Raw genomic sequence first — 17,949 nt, forward strand, 5'->3', positions numbered from 1 at the left:
GCTATTTAAGAAATTATTAATGCGTATTTTTGGTAATTTGGAAAATCTAAAGTCAATGATCGCAAAAAAATTCGCACTCACATGATCAGTAACGACTGCAACTACACCGAAGCTGTTGAAGAATTGAGAAGGCTCTCTGAGATAACGTAACTGATGTATTTAATTTTTAGTATTCTTGAGAAATTTATGTAATTTCCAAAAAATATTGTAAATGTAGGACTTAATTATGTAATTCGAGACTTAATTAGATGATCGATGTAATTTTGGCGTTGTACAGAAAAAAAATTTCAAACTTTTGGTGCCAAAAAAATCAGCTTTTAAATTGGGCTAGAAAGTGTTTGAAATTGGTGGGAATCATTCATTCCTTAATCCTTACAATTAAAAACTCATAATACTACTCTCCCTCCTACCCTTATGATCCCATTTTAATTTTTTTAAAATCCGTGAAAAGCGACACCTATCCTGAATAAGAGCGAGTATTTGTTTCATCCTTCCTTAATGTTGCTTCCCAAGCCAACGTTCCCAAAAAAAAATGGAAAGATGATCTGTGATGAAAGAGAAAGAAAGCAATAGAAAAAACATGAAGAGCAAAGTTGAAGGACAAAGGCGTGTTAAGGGAAAAGTGGAAAGAAATTAGGGATGATCACTAGCTGCTTGTTCATTTTGCTTGAAATTAAATGAGTAAATTCTTTGCTGCTTTTTACATATAATTTATCCTTTAAATATAAAATGTTTCTAAGGCATGAAAATTGTTCATAGTTTACTAATGAAAAGTAAACTAACTGTTCGTTTTATTTTTATTTTTTATGCTACTTTTGCCTCCCTTTCTTCCTCCATGTGAATTCAAGTTTTAATCGTCAAGAATTTATTTCAAGGTATTCAAACCAATTTCGAGTTTCTGATTTTTATTTTAACTAGGCATTTTTGTTGTTCTTTTCTGTATATTTATAAAGAAGGTTTTAACAATCAATTAATGGAACTTGATTCTAAGATGCATGACTCAGTCAGGAATGTTACTGATCGGCAAAGGTTGAGCCAATTGCATCCTCTTCAAAGTAGAAGGTATGGTTTGGATTTGTTTTGCCAGCTTTGAAGTGGGTGTTGAACCCTAATTTTCTCAATGGTATGACTCTTCATTTAAGGATATTTTGTCACTAAATTTTCATGCTATTAACTAGTGTAAATTTAATCCTCTCTCTGAATTTGTATTTGTAGAAGAATTGGTATTTAAGGGGTTTAGGGTTTTAGGTTTTTTAGGGGTTTTTTCGTTCAATGACCCTGAAATCGACGGATGCTTCAGGAATCCAACAATGGTGGAGCTATTTGGTGCCGCATTTTTTCTTCTCTTAATCGCCATTTTTACACTCATCTTTTTTGATGCTTTCAGACGTCGATTTAACAACGTGTATGCTTATTTTAAACCTAATTCTCATTTTTTAAACTACTGATTCTTCATTGTTCCGATTGTTGTTGTTTTTGCAGTCATGTTGATGTGCAAGCGATTTTCAAAGATTCAAATTCTCTTAAACCAACTATTCAGTCACTTTCTTGCATTTATTTTTCAATCTTGTTTTTTTAATAGGACTATTTTTGAATTAGTTACATTCAAAACTTTTGATTAAGATTGAGTTTTCTTAGTGCTTTTTAGTTTTCACATTGTAATTATTTTTCTAATTGAAGTGGTTTGAAGGAATCAGATGGACGATGTTCTGGTGATTGGTAAATTTGTTGCTTCTGTTTCTTCTTTGAAAGTCGTATCTAATATCGTAGCTTTAACTAATATCATACAAACCTACTCCTTCACCTTCTTCACTTTCTTCTTTGAAACTCGTTTCCATCGATTCTCTTCGGTATCTATTATCCATCTCTTATAACTGTTCATTTCTTGCAAAAATGAACAATTTTTTTTTGTGCATTGCTGTTAGATTCCGCTTTCCTTCTTTTTTTTACTTTCATATTGCATTTACTTCTTTTCCTCTGTAATTCCTTCCTGCTACCCTTTTAATTCTCCATATTTCCTCATTCTTCTACTCCTTAATTTCCACTTTATTCTGCTCATTTGGAAATTAGGGATCAACAATTGGAAATTTGTTCTACTCCCTATTTTCCTCGTGTTATTCATCAATTGGAAATTAGAGGTTTTTATTTTCAATGATGTCATTTGAATTTCTCATGTTTGGGCCTCCAATTCAACAAAAATAGGTTCTTCATTTCTCATTTTCTAAGAGTTTTATACTCAATTTATTTCTTAATATAATTAATACTTTTATTGGGTTTTGATGGTTTATTCCTTTCCTTTTTTCCAAATCAATTTGTTGGGTTAAATGACAGATAAAGAGGTTTGCTTTGATCTATTTGCATTCGTTGTTTGATTTTATAATCTTTCACATCTAAAGATAGATATTTCCAGATCTTCAGTGTTTTGTTGCTTGAAAATGCTGGTCCAAAAGCAAAATATATTGGTATACATTTGATGATTGATATACTTGGTATATTTGTTGCACGATTGAAGCACGAGTCCGTTCTTTGCTGCAAGGAGAAATTATGGGTAGTACTCTTCATAGTTGTTGCACCAATGACATGTTGTCATGTAGTACTCTTCATAATTGTTTTCTTACTTATTTCATTAAAAAATGTTAGTGCGTGTTAATGATAATCTAGGTTCTTTTCGCTTGATTTTCTGATGATATGAATGTGTTAATTTTTATTTTTTGGTATGAAATGTCAACATTTTTATTTCTTGATTGATATTTCTAGAAATGTTGTTTTTAAATCCTTGACCATTAATTTGTTTAACAGTATTATCTATGGATGCCCTGACTTTAAATATGTTGAATTTAAGCTTTGAAATTGAAGAAGGTATACCTGTTTGTTTGTTTTGTTTGTTAATTTGAAGTTTGTTTTAGGTTAGAACTAGAACTTAAAGGTTATGCTCAAAATTTATATTGAATTCATTATGGGGTTTTCTTAGGGTTTTTGCTTCTTTCGTGGTTGTATCACTTGACTATTACTTTTATTTGATTTTTTCGAAGATTAATATAGAGCTTTCCTTTGTTCAATTTTCAATTGCGCCCATCTAGAGTTTTACTTCTATAAAAAATATTTTCAAATTAATATCAATATATATATATAACAAGAAAGAAAGGCATAAGCTAGGACGGAAACAAAACAAAAGAAAGGCTACCTATTTATGCAAAAAACTTCAAGGAGATGATTGATGATGAGCATCGCATTAATATGTAAGTTCTGATAATCAGATGGTATATTTTTTATCTACACTAGAGCAACATATATTTCCAATCAATTTACCTAGGTAGATGAATGTGGTTAGTTATGGCTTTCTTCGCTCTACTTACAATTATACTCTACTGTAACAGGATTCTGGAAAACCTATCAGCTGTTGTAATTAAGCAAAGGAGAAATTGATCCAAGATCGAGTGTTCATGAGCCCGTTGCTTTAGTTCTCGAGAAACTCGGGTTTAATTCTTTTTTTCGCAAATTAGAATTTGTCACATGCTTAGTATGAGATAACAAATAAATGGTACAAAAGAGCAAGGGTGGCATCAATATGCAATGTTGGTCAAGAATATTAATTTTTATTTTTATTTTTGAGTTTTTGGGGCTGATTTTCATTATTATAAGGGGGATGAATTTAGTTTCTAGAAATCAGCAAGTTCATTGTATTTGCTAGAAGAATTTTAATACATGAACTCTAATTAATTCATGAATTTGTTGACCAACAAAGGGATGTATTGACTGAAATAGGGGATGTATTTGAAAGCTTCTAGAATCTTGTATTCACCCTATATAAAGGAATGTTTTGTAATCAAAAAAATTCAGATTTTGTTTTATAATATAAACCTTGTGTTTTATGCATTGCTTTTCTTCTTGTGTTTGTCCAAAGAAATAGTAATTTCAATTATCAATTTGAGTTTATCTTGAGTGTTAATTCTTAGGGAAGATTGAGTGTGTCTTGTCTGTAGTTTAAAACCCCAAATTATTGAGTTTGTTTTTGTGATTTGGCTCTTATCTATATTCTTCTACTATTCTTTCTTATCTACTTTCTTCTATTCTTTTAAATTAGAAACTTTTAAATCTAAGTGTGTTCTTCCTAATCACACTTACATCAATTTGAGGTTTAAAAGTTTCTGATTTAAAAGAATAGAAGAAAGTAGATAAGAAAGAATAGTAGAAGAATATAGATAAGAGCCAAATCACAAGAACAAACTCAATGATTTAGGGTTTTAGGCTAGAGACAAGACACACGCAATCTCCCCTAAGAATTAGCACTCAAGACAAACTCAATGTGATAATTGAAATTACTATTTCTTTGGACAAACACAAGAAGAAAAACAATGCATAAAACACAACGTTTATATTATGAAACAAAATCTGAATTTTTTTTTATTACAAAACATTCCTTTATATTGTGTGAATACAAGATTCTAGAAGTTTTCAAATACATCCCCCTATTTCGGTGAATACATCTCCCTTTATTGGTCAACAAATTCATAAATTAATCAGAGTTCATGTATCAAAATTCTTCTAGCAAATACAATGATCTTGCTGATTTCTTGAAACTAAATTCATCCCTCCTTATAATAATGAAAATCATCCCCAAAAACTCAAAAATAAAAATAAAAATTAATATTTTGGACCAACATTGCATATTGATGCCACCCTTGCTCTTTTGTACCATTTATTTGTTATCCCATACTTAGCATGTGACAAATTCTGATTTGCGAAAAAAAGAATTAAACCTGAGTTTCTCAAGAATTAAAGCAACGGGCTCATAAACACTCGATCTGGGATCATGATACCAAATGATGTAAGTGTGATTAGGAAGAACACACTTAGATTTAAAAGTTTCTGATTTAAAAGAATAGAAGAAAGTAGATAAGAAAGAATAGTAGAAGAATATTGATAAGAGCCAAATCACAAGAACAAACTCAATGATTTGGGGTTTTAGGCTAGAGACAAGACACACTCAATCTCTCCTAAGAATTAACACTGAAGACAAACTCAAAGTGATAATTGAAATTACTATTTCTTTGGACAAACACAAGAAGAAAAAGCAATGCATAAAACACAAGGTTTATATTATGAAACAAAATCTGAATTTTTTTGATTACAATACATTCCTTTATATAGGGTGAATACAAGATTCTAGAAGCTTTTAAATGCATCCCCCTAGTTTGGTCAATACATCTCCCTTTGTTGGTCAACAAATTCATGAATTAATTAGAGTTCATGTACTAAAATTCTTTTAGCAAATACAATGAACTTACTGATTTATAGAAACTAAATTCATGGGTTCCATGTAGGATTCAAAGTAAAGTACTCTAAGATATATTGTGTTCAATATAGTTACCTGTAGTTATTGTGCTTCTTTTGCTATAACCGTTGATTCTATATTGTTTCTTTTCTTTTAATAGATGCATAGTCACATGTTGTCTTCCTATTCTTTGCTTGTATCACTAATGTCTTATTATAATAAATTTATTGAGATTAATGATCTTAGCTTTGTTGCAATTTTGTGCACTTTCAAACCAAATATCAAAGTCACCAGATTATCCCAAGGTAAGCATCAGGAAATAAGATAAATTTTAATAGGGAACTAATGGATCTATATTGTTTAATTTGGTTTTGAGTTAGCTTTTTTCGTTATCTTGTCACTGATTTATCCATGTAGGCAGTCTTCTAAAATTATGTTTTACTGCCTTTTAGTAAAAAAAATTTGGTATTTGTTTTTACCTGATTTTAAAAGGGTTAAGATTTAGTAGGTGAAAAAAATGGATATACATATTGGCGTAATTTCAAGCCTAAACTACACAACTCTCTTCACAACCCAAAATTACTTGTAGTTGTTATCCTTATTTTCTTTATTTGCAATACACAGCTTTCTTCACTGCTCAAAATTACTGGTATTTGTTGTCCAATACACAGCTTGCAACTTATTAGTATCACAGATTCACAATCATAACTTTCAGATAGTTGAGTGAGGAATGTTATATTTTTGATTGGCAGAGAGAGTGAAGTCATTACGGGGGAGATGCTTGAAAATCTACAAAGGGTGTCAAAAATATATTTATGTTTAATCTAAATATTTCATTTATTGTAGTCCTCGTTGATAAATGATATATAGATGCAAATTCCTCTTATCAGTGTGAGAGCATCATGCATGTGTTAAGTAATCTTTATTTATATATTTATTTTTGTTTTCATTTTGTTGACATTAAGTTTTAATTATATCTTTGTAGTAATCATATTAGTGAACTTGGCCTGCAGGTTCATTCACCATCGCTTTTAGGTAGTTTTTAGTGGTTTGACGTGAGCCAAAACACAACAAATGATAATGCAAGAAGGTTGCATCATATCATTTGGTCGAGTTTTTAAGGTCTTTAAATCTAATATTATGCGTCATAAGGATGCAAAAACAACTCTTTTTAGGCCAATTTAAGAAATAACTCATTTTCGGAGCCATAACAGTACATATCATGGTGCAAAGATATAGTTCTGATTACTTTATTTTTGTTTGTTGAATTATCTAGAATATATATAAGCATTTTCAGCTGTTGTATTTGAACATGTTGGATAGTCATTGGTACTGTTAGCAAGTATTTCTATTTTTAATCTATTTGATTCAGCTGTTGCACTAAAAATATTCACTTATTTTATCTGTAATTAGTAATTTACTATTCAGAGTTATGGATATAAATTTGAAGTTTACAACGAACAATGATAGTTGTGTAGCTTCTTGATATCCCTCCTATTCAGCTCAATTGTCCCATTTGTTTTTTCACACTTGCCGAGGCAACATTTTAACTCTTAATATCTCAAATTATGCTTAATTAAAAATTATAAAAAGTTGATATTAATAATCCTTGTATTGAGACGAATCAAACAAGATCCCATATGACTATGTTTTAACTTATAGATTAAGAGTAAAATACAAATTAAGAGTGATAAGTGAATAGTGCCAAAAAAAAATGGGACAATTCAGCTGAATAGGAAGTAGTATTACTTATGGATATCATCAGGATAAGAAGTGGAAGTTATTCACATTTAACCTAAGTTATGCATTGCCATTTTTTTTTATACTCTAAAACACTTTTTGTAAAAGATCACTGACATTGCAAACTTGATAGGCGTCTGTGGAGAAGAATGATTCATTTAAGGAACTCATAAAGGTGACTTTATCGTTAGAGTAGTCTACTTCATCCTTAAGATGTTAAATATTAAGTCATTTAAGGAACTTATATAGGTTTTTAAAAAGACATGCAGAAAAAATAACAGAAGGAATATAAAAGGTAAAATAAAGATTAAAAAAGAAAGAAAGAAAGAAAGGGTTTTCAAAAAAAAAATATTACGTGAATTAAACAAAAAGTAGAGAGAGGGGGTGAGTAAAAGAAAACGAAGCAGGAACATTCTTCACTAGAAGAAGAACACAGTAAGAAGGAAGGACGAAAAATCAAGAAGGTAAGATTTTCGTCTACTATGCATTTTAGGTAGGTCTTTCTTCTTCTTATTATTATTATTATTATTATTATTATTATTATTATTCCATATCTTTCTGGAAAAAGGGTGAAATTAGGGTTTGACAAATATAAAATTAGGGTTTTGGTTTCTTACCAATTCTTAGAGAGGAAGGGATGAATTGTGTGTCTAGGGTTTAGAAACATGCTCAATTTATAGGAAAAATTCTTTGTTTAATTTAGGAAGGAATATTATTGATTGAGGGAATTTTGGTAAAAGATTTATGAATAATATAATTAGGAATATTGATGGTCATTAATGGGATTTGTAACAGCTGATATTCAAATTCAAAATTTTATTTTATTTTATTCATTATTTTGTTTTTCTGAAAATTTTGGGGTATTACATCCACCTCTCCTAAACAAAAATTCATCCTCGAACTAATAGGTAAGCTCTCATATATAAAATAAATAAAGGCAACAAATAAAAAAGTTTGGCTTCAAGGAATGTCACATTTTCCCTCCGTTTTAGGGAGTTTCGTCTTCGAAACTAGACCATACCTGGTCAAAAAGTTCAAGGTAATGTCACATTCTCCAAGTCGCTTCCTCTCGCTTCTGCTTTGACCATAATACTTTGATTATCTTGATGGTTTTATTGCAAGTGTTTTTGGTTTTTATGTCAAGTATTTCAATTGCACGCTCCTCAACGGTGAGGTTTTGGTCTAACTCAATGGTTTTAGGTTGAATAATATGGGAAGGATCATGAACGTATTTGCGAAGTTTGGATACATGAAACATGTTGTGGACCTTGGCTGGATCCATAGGTAAAGCTAACCTATATGCCACTTCTCCAACTCTCTCCAATATCTCATATGGTCCCATGTATTGTGGGATCAATTTTCCTTTTCTCCCAAATCGCATCACCCCCTTTGTTGGTAATACTTTTAGTAACACTTTTTCCCCATTTCAAACTCTAACTCCCTTGTCCTTGAGTCTGCATATGACTTTTGTCAATCTTGAGCTACCTTCATTCATTCTTGAATAAGTTTCACCTTCTCCATAGTTTCCTCTACCATTTTCGGCCCTAAATTCAGTGACTTATTGACATCATCCCAGCAAATAGGGCTTCTACATTTTCTCTAGTATAGTGCCTTATATGGAGTCGTTCCTATGCTCGCATGATAATTGTAATTGTATGAGAACTCAATGTACATAAGGTGTTTATCCCAAGCTCCTCCAAAATCCATCACACAAGCTCTTAACATATCCTCAAGGGTTTGAATGGTTCTTTTTGTCTGTCCATCTCTTACGGGGTGAAAGGCTGTGCAAAACTTAATTATAATTTTCATGGCTTCTTGAAGCTTTTTCCAAAAATTTGAAATGAATCTAGAATTCCTATTTCAGACAATATCCTTTGGAACTCCATGTAATCTTAATACCTCGTTGAGGTAGGCGTTTGCCCGTTGTTACATTGACCAGTTAATCTTCATTGCAACACATCTTGCTGTTTTTGTCAATGTGTCTACTATAACCCATAAGGCATTCTTGTCGGTTTTAGTCCTTGGTACAACCATGACAAAATTCATTGATATGGTATCCAATTTCCATCCAAGTATTGATAGAGATTGAAGTTTAATTTCCTACCAAGTTTCATATGTTGAATCTTAACCTTTTGAAAAGTTAGACATTTTGCAACAAAGTTTATCGCATCTTGTTTCATCCTAGGCCACCAAAAGTATTCTTTGAGGTCCTTGTAAAGCTTGTCTCCACCAGGGTGTATTGAGTAATTTTAGATGTGTGCTTCCTTCAATATCTTCTCTTTGAGATTCTCATCATTAGGCACACACCAACATTTCTTATACCTTATTATCCCACTTTCATCAATTTCAAATTTCGGTGCTTGTCCTGCCTCTTTTATTCCTCTTAACTTGGTTAACTAGGTGTCTGATGATTGTTTTTCCCTAATTTCCTCAAATATATCAGGCTCCACAATGAGATTGTTTCAGTATAGGTCAACAAAATCATGCTCCACAATTTTAAGATTCATTTTCTTTAGAGTCTCACATATTTCATCTGTTATGATCATCACATTCAATGTATGACTACTCTTCCGACTCAGTTTATCAGCCACCTTGTTTGCCTTTCCTTCGTGATATACGATATCCAAATCGTAATCACTTTTGAGTTCTAACCATCGTCTTTGCCTCATGTTAAGGTCTTTTATGTGTATAAGAAACTTAAACTCTTATGTCTGTCCAAATGGTGCTCTTTACTCCATACAAATAGTGCCTCCAAATCTTAAATGCAAAAACAATTGCCCCTAACTCCAAATCATGTGTTGGGTAGATTTATTCATATGACTTAAGTTGTCTTGTTGCATAGGCTACTACCTTCCAATGTTACATTAGTACACATCCAAATTCATGCTTCGAGGCGTCACTAAAAACTTCAAATCCATCAATTCCAGAAGCTTGGGTTAAAATGGGTGCAGTTGTGAGTCACTTCTTCACTTCTTGGAATGCCTCCTCACACTTGTCATCCCATTTGAACCTAGTAGTTTTCTGCATCAAATTGGTAAGAGGTTGAGCGACCTTTGAGAAACCCTTTACAAATCTTTTTTAGTATCCCGCGAGTGCTAGAAAACTCCTTACTTCTATTACATTTGTTGGAGTTGACCAACCATGATCAACAGAGACTCCATCTTTTGATACTACATGTCCCAAAAATGCAATTTTCTCAAGCTAAAATTCACACTTGGAGTATTTTGCATAAAACTTCTTTTCACAAAGAATTCCCAATACATTTCTTAAATGTTCTTCATGCTCCTTTCTGCTCTTCAAGAATATTAATATGTCATTGATGAATACAATCACAAACTTATCCAAGTATGGTTTGAAGGTTTTATTTATGAGATCCATGAAGCTGCAGGTGCATTAGTGAGTCTAAAAGGCATGATTGTGAACTCATAATGATCATATCTAGTTCGAAAGGTTGTTTTCGGTATATCATCTTCTAAAATTCGTAGTTGATAATACCCTGATGTTAGATCAATTTTGGTGAATATGGAAGTTCCCTTTAATTGATCAAATAAGTCTTCAATTATAGGCAATGGGTACCTATTCTTGATGGTAACATTATTTAACTCTCTGTAATCAATGCATGATCTTAAGGATCCATCCTTCTTTTTAACAATATCAAGGCTGCTCATGGAGAGACACTCGGTCTTATGTAACCTTTCTCTAGCAATTTTTCTAATTGAACCTTTAATTCCTTCAATTCTACGGGTGCCATCCTATAAGGTGCCTTCAAAATAGGGCCTATCCCCAAGACTACATTGATCTTGAAGCTACTTCTCTCTTAGGTGACATCTCTAGAATATCCTCAGGAAAAACATCTGGGAACTCTCTAACAATAGGGATATGTGTTATATCCTTATCCTCCTTACTCACATCCTTCATGCTGCATAGGTAAATGGTGTGACCTTTTCTAAGGTAGTTGTGAAGTTTTAAGGCTAAGATGATTTTTGTTCCGGATTCGGATGGGCTGTTTTGGTAAGGTATTCTATTCTCCAAGGGTCTGCTTAAGGTAACTTTTTGCTTATGACACTCAATTTTTTCTTAATACTTGCATAACCAGTCTATCCCTAAGATTACGTCAAAATCCTCCAAAGAGAATAGGTAAAGATTAGTAGGTAATTGGGTTTTGGCGATGGTGATGAAGATATTTTGAAAGATACTATTAAAAGGAACACTCTCTCCCATGGACATGGTTAATATTTGCTGAACATGAAGCTGTGGTTTTCAAGGCATGTTTCTCAATGAAGGTTTTTGAAATAAAAGAATGTGACGCTACAGAGTCAAAAAGTACAAAAGCAAGGTAAGAGTTTACAATAAAAGTACCAGTCACAACATCTGTGTTGCTTGCTTCGGAACGACTCATTACATGAATCTTGCCATTGATGGCTCTTGCTCCATTTCTGTTTATGTTGTAGTTGGAGTTAGTACCAGTGGACCCCCCATTATTGCCATGTCCTTGACCATTGTTGTGTTGATGTGAAAATTGATTGTTCCTGGTTCCACCTCCGTTGCCATTGTGGCCCCCATTGTTGTTGTAGCCCCCCATTTTGTCCTTTGTGAGTGTTAGTTCCCTTTGGACACTAATTGGACTTGTGTCCTGGTTCACCACACTCATAACACCTTATCTTCTCTCCTTAACATTTAAACTATGGGTGCTTTTATTGCATCGCTTACAGACAAAATGTTTCTTATTGTAATCACCTTGACGAGCCTGGTTATTGTTGGAGTTATAATTGCTGTTATTTTGGTTATTCCCTCCATTATTATAGCGAGCCTTTTTGTCTTGACCTTAGGTTTGAGAATTTCCTCCATGGTCCTTTCTTTTGTTTCTACCTAAAATTTTCTCTTCTCTTTTTAGGATTCTTTCCATGTTACTTCCCTTTGCATAGGGTTTTAATAGAGTTAATAATGTACCTCCACTAAGCTTCTTTTGGATCTTAAAGCTTAGTCCATCTTCATACTTTTGAGCCATTATAGCATTATCAGGGACCATTTTAGGGAAATACCTATCGTACTCCATGAACTTTTGAGTGTACTCTTCCACACTCATATTGGATCTTTGATTGAACCTAGTGAACTCACAACACTTTTGTCTCCTAATGTGGTTAGGGAAGAAGTGGTTTCTCATAGCGACCTTAAATCTTCCCAACTGAAATTGGGTTTTGAACGGATTATTGGTTCTTGAGTTTCCACCAACGATCAGCATCCTCCCGTAGATAAAAAGTTGCTTGATCAACTTACTGGTTTTCAGGTGTACTACTAGGTATAAAAATTTTTCTTTATAACGCATAACCAGTTTTCTAAAGTTGCGAGATCTTCTCGCCTAATGAAGATTGTCAGCTTCAAATTAGAAATCATTTTTGCCATCATTCCTTGTTATCTTCACCTCCTTAACTGTTGTTAAGTTGACTTTAGAAGAGAAGACCAAAGTTTTGGGATAATTGTTCCAATGCTCTTAAACGATCAGCCAATTGGTCAGGTGTTTCAGCCATGTTTTTGGATTGACGTCTGCCTGAGCGAAAAATATATAATATAGGTCATAAGTTACCTACACCAAGGATAATGATAATATTACCATCTAATAGACAATTTGTAAAGAAAGTTAACTAAAATATCTAAATGAAGAAAGAAAAAAAAAATATTCTACATAATAGGCACGAACTATAGCAAAAGTCCAGTGGTAGTAAATGTTATATAAATTTCCACAAAATAGCACTATACTTTTTAACATTATGCTATTGTAACATTATGAACCAAAAAGCATTTGCTTTCTATTATCTTGAGAAATTACCTTTTTACCCTTGCGTTATTTTATTAAAACAACCCCTTCTCCATCATCCATCTTCTTCCTCTTTCATTCATCTTCTTTCATCCATTTTCAAAATGCAGATGAACTAGTGATTAATCTCACTGATCTTCTCACTCTTTTGAAGTAATTTTCAATACATCTCAAGTATTTATCGAGCCACATGGTTATTATTGTGGTAGAAGGAGCAATTTGGAGCATAGTTGAGTAAATATGATTTGTCCAAATAGTGGAACATTTTTAGGTATTCTATGTTCATTGAGAGTTTTTGTTTTTCCTCTTGACAAATAACAAACAAAAACATAGTTGGTCCTAAAATGCTTTCAGGATGATAACATTGCCTTGAAAGAAATTCATGCACATTACCATTAATGCTAATCCAACTATAGCCTCGATTTTTTTCACCCCTGTTTCATTCATGAATCTCCTTAAGTCTGAAAATTTTCTACACTCATGATTACAAGCCAATGCATTAGATAACAAAAGTTAATTTCTCAAGATAAAGGAAAACAAACGTTTTTTGGTTCATAAAGTTAATGTAGTTTAATATTCCAAAGTACAACGGTATTTTGTGGAAATGTTTTTATGATTTACTACCACTAGCCTTTTGTAAGATTTCATGCCTCCCATGTAGAATATCCAAAAAATAATAATCGATTGCATAATCAAGTTATTTAAAAGAAACGTTTCAATACTAAAAGATTTTATGTCTATGGTCTGATACCTTATTACATGCAAAAGGTAAAGAAACACAAAATAAAAATGCGTTATTCCTCACCCCATTGAAGATGTTCTTCATCGGTCACATGGGTGTAGGACATTCGACTACTAAAATTCTCTTCTTCACCTCGTTCTTCGTTATAATGCCATTCCTCTATGGCATCTATCAAAACCATCTTCAAGAAATCAAGAGTTAAAAACCACCTTCCAGCATGCGTATATCTACTTGTGTTAGGTCTATCGTTAATCATCACATCGCAATTATACTTTCTTCATATAGCCGCCAAAGGGCCCTTGACAGGTAGGATACACAACAAAACATGGGTTCGTCACTCGGGGGTATTATAGCCGGATTGACTCATCCTATCATTCATATGGTAGCTATTAATAGCATGAGACAAATGATGGACATAATGAAAAAACTCTTCTCCATATCTCATGCGAATCAAATATGTAGAGTTAGTATTAAGTCCAGTACTTTTCCTTGTGTTGATTCTTGACATTTAAAAAAATAAATACAAAAACGCAAATAATTAAATAAAGTCATTTAAATAAAAGGAGTAAATTTAAAAATTATTTTATCCCGCTCTCAAAGACCTATATAAATTTACTTTAATTTAATTTAACCTTATATCTATTGATTCAATATTAGCCAAATTACGTTAAAATGTGAAGATCTTAATGCTATATTTAACCTACGCTCTGATACTACTTTGTAACATCCTCTAAATGAAATCCATACAACTTAAAGATTTTTGTTTATTTAAAACAAGATTTAACTTAGAGAGTACTAACAACCATTAAGGACGACAATAATATAACCAAATTAAAATTATTCATTTGGAAGTAGAAGCAAAAATATTCAAATAACAACTCAATAGATAAGTTCTTAATAGTGACATAAAAAAATACGATAGGCCTAAAAAAAACTTCTATGCGTTTATTCTAAGCACCCTCTCTTAAGATCCCCCTAGAACAACCTGCAAAATCAAATGGGAAAAACAAGAGAACAAAATACACAAAAATCAGTATAAACCGAGTAATACGACTCCATTCCGTAAAATAATAACAGTAAATAATTTTTAATATAATTGATTTAACCATTTAAACTAAAAGAAAATAATTTATCATCTTTTAAAATTTTATTGGTTACAATAATAAGACTAAAATATAGAGAAAAATGTGAACGCTGGTAGGCCGGGACTAATCCCTATTAACCTCCTACTACAACAAAGGTCATCACCTTAATAATAATGGCCAGTCACCAAAGTCCCTAATGTGCACACCCCTTCTACTTGAATTACTATAATAGAAGGAAGACGACACAATGATAACATAGAGTATGCAAATAATATGACTCCTTGGTAGCTAAACTAATCTAACAAGACACACTGTTCAACACCCTTACGGGCAACATTTTCCTCTTAAATTTTAGTTGAGAGATAATCGACAATTTTATAACGGCCCAGAAAAAATCGTCATGAAAACTTTATAACAATACAATTTATTTTCCATATATAACATTTTAAACGTTATTATTATATTAAATCTCAACCAAAGATAACCATAGTTAAATAAAATTAATATTAAGATAAAAGATGAAAAGTCTTAAAAGTTGTATAACACAAGAACACTATATTAATCATAATAATATAATCACTTTATATTTCAAAGTATAAAATATATAATTTGAATCATATTGGTTAACGGATTGGAGTATAATGGACATCAAAATTAGCTTTAGTAACGGAAAAGTATTAATGGTTATGGGAACTAGTAGAACGTGTTTTCTATGGGTCCTCCGAAATCTCCGTCTATAATTTTATGTAAAAAGGTTAGATAATCTAATTGTACTACCCCCTTAAAAAAATTAACCATTTTCTTTTAAGGTTAAAAGATGTAAAAGTTTGACAAAAGGTATATATTTTAAAATTACAATTATAATTTTTCAAGTTTATTTCTGAAGTCATTAATATTAAAAGGAATAAAAGCAATAACAAAAGAATAAAATAAAAAGATAAAAATAAAAGGAGAAAACAAAAAGGTTTTTAAAAAGACATGGCTAAAGATAAAAAATAACAAAGGGAATATACAACGGTAAAATAAAGATTAAAAAAAGAAAGAAAGAAAGGTTTTTCAACGAAAATATTACGTGAATTAGACAAAAAGTAGAGAGAGGAAATAAAAGAAAAAGAAACAGGAACATTCTTCATTAGAAGAAGAACAGGGGAAAAAGGAAGGAAGAAAAATCAAGAAGGTAAGATTTTTGTCTACCATACATTCCAAGTAGGTCTTTCTTCTTCATCTTCTTTATCTTCTTCCTCTTATTCCGTACCTTAATGGAAAAAGGTCAAATTAGGGTTTGACATAAATGAAATTAGGGTTTTTGGTTTCTTACCCAATTCTTAGAAAGGGGGGATGAATTGTGTGTCTAGGGTTTAGAAACTGACTCAATTTATACGAAAATTTCTTTGTTTAATTTAGTAAGGAATATTATTGATTAAGGGAATTTTGATTAAAGATTTCTAAATAGTATAATTAGCGATATTGATGGTCATTAATGGAATTTGTAACAGCTGATTTTCAAATTCAAAATATTTTATTTTTATTTTAGAATTCATTGCGAATTATAGCTTTCATGTTTAGTGCTTTTGCGAATTACAGCCTCAATATTCATTTTTTTTTTTACAAATTACAACATTATCAAAGTGACCACCATTCAAGCTAAGTGACCGTTAACCAACCCTAATGACCTTTGAGCAACCTAAATGACCATTGACCATTAATCACCTTTGACATTTGTTGACCAATCCTAATCACCTTTGACTTTCCTAATTATTAATTGAACTCTTTTGTTTTATCACTTTAATGTCGTTTTTACCCATCACAACAATATTTGTCAAAAAACGGACATCTCAATTACAGTTATAGAGTACTCTTTCGATAATCCGATCGAAACTAGTATTTATTCGTCTATTTTTCAGCACATAGATCGAAAAAGATATTCAACATCGTTAAATATCTTTTTCGGTCTATGTGCCGCAAAATTTTCGATCGGATTTTCGAAAGAGTTACCCAATAAGGGTAATCGTGACACACTTTTATGAAAAATATCGTTATGATGGTTTAAAATGACGTTAAATATCTTTTTCGGTCTACGTACCGAAAAATAGGCGAATAAGTACTTGTTTCGATTGGGTTTTGGAAAGAGTTACTCCATAAGGGTATCTGCGACGTCTGTTTTTTAAAAATATGGTTATGATAGTTAAAAACGACATTAAAGTGCTAAAACACAAGGGTACAATTGGTAATTAGGAGAGTCAAAGGTGATTAGGGTTGGTCAACAAAAGTCAAAGATGAGTAGTAATGGTCAACTGTCATTTAGGTTGGTCAAAGGTCATTTGGGTTGGTCAACGGTCACTTGACTTAAATGGTGGTCAATTTGATACTTTCGATATTGTAATTAAAAAAAAAACATTCGCAAAAGCCCTAAACTTGAAGGTTGTAATTCACAATTAATTCTTTATTCACTAATTTTTAAATGAGACAGTCTCACAGTGAGTCCAACTCTATTGAGCTTGCCCAATATACACTTTTCTGTCTTAAAGTGATTACTTATAACATAAAAGCGATTACTTATAATTTTAAAATAATTATTTTTTATAGTCTTAGAGTAATTACTTATAACCTTAAAACGATTACTTACGATTTTAACGTAATCAATTAAAGAAATGGGCTAATTATATGGGTCGTCTCATGGTGAGACGGTCTCATACAAGACGGGTTGTTCTTTATTTTATTTTATTCATTTATTTTATTTTTCTATAAATTTTGAGGTATTACACCGCGCTTTTACATGCGGCCCCACATAGAGTTATAATAAAAGGATATTAACTTATAATTGGAAAATGAGAGAAAACACAAATTGGATGAAAAATGAAATAACGAAATCAAATGAGTTAATAATTTTGTGGACAGATATAAGATCAGAAAGTTCAAAGAAATAATTACCGCAAATAAACTTTTGTTGATTTTCGTATAGTAATATCAACTTTTAATTAATCATAAATAATATTCACTCAGAGTATATTTTCGCACAATAATAATAACTTTTGTTTAACCAATAATTTACCTTTGTTTTGTTGTTTTGGTCGAATAGCATACTTTAAACAAAAATTAGTATTATTCTAGACAAAAACCCCTAAATGAATATTATTATTACAGAAAGTTAATGAAAGTTTAATTATTCAAATTAATTTTTCCGAAATAAAATCAATCTCCTAAAGAGGAAAACCATACAAAGTAAAAAAAAATAAAAATAAAAAAAAATTCGATAGAAATGAAGAAAAGCTCATTGAAACTAATTCATATT

The 17,949-nt window shown here is 31.5% G+C and overlaps 1 long non-coding RNA gene across 1 annotated transcript; it reads left to right on the forward strand.

The window, feature by feature from the left end:
- Nucleotides 1-504: 504 nt before the first annotated feature.
- On the forward strand, nucleotides 505-6,810 carry LOC130805018 (uncharacterized). Its single transcript, XR_009040127.1, has 3 exons — nucleotides 505-3,239; nucleotides 3,378-5,580; nucleotides 6,289-6,810. It is a non-coding gene; the product is annotated as an uncharacterized LOC130805018 (long non-coding RNA).
- Nucleotides 6,811-17,949: the final 11,139 nt, after the last annotated feature.

Source organism: Amaranthus tricolor, chromosome 2 (genome assembly GCF_026212465.1).
Source record: "Amaranthus tricolor cultivar Red isolate AtriRed21 chromosome 2, ASM2621246v1, whole genome shotgun sequence".
NCBI classification, from domain to species: Eukaryota; Viridiplantae; Streptophyta; class Magnoliopsida; order Caryophyllales; family Amaranthaceae; genus Amaranthus; species Amaranthus tricolor.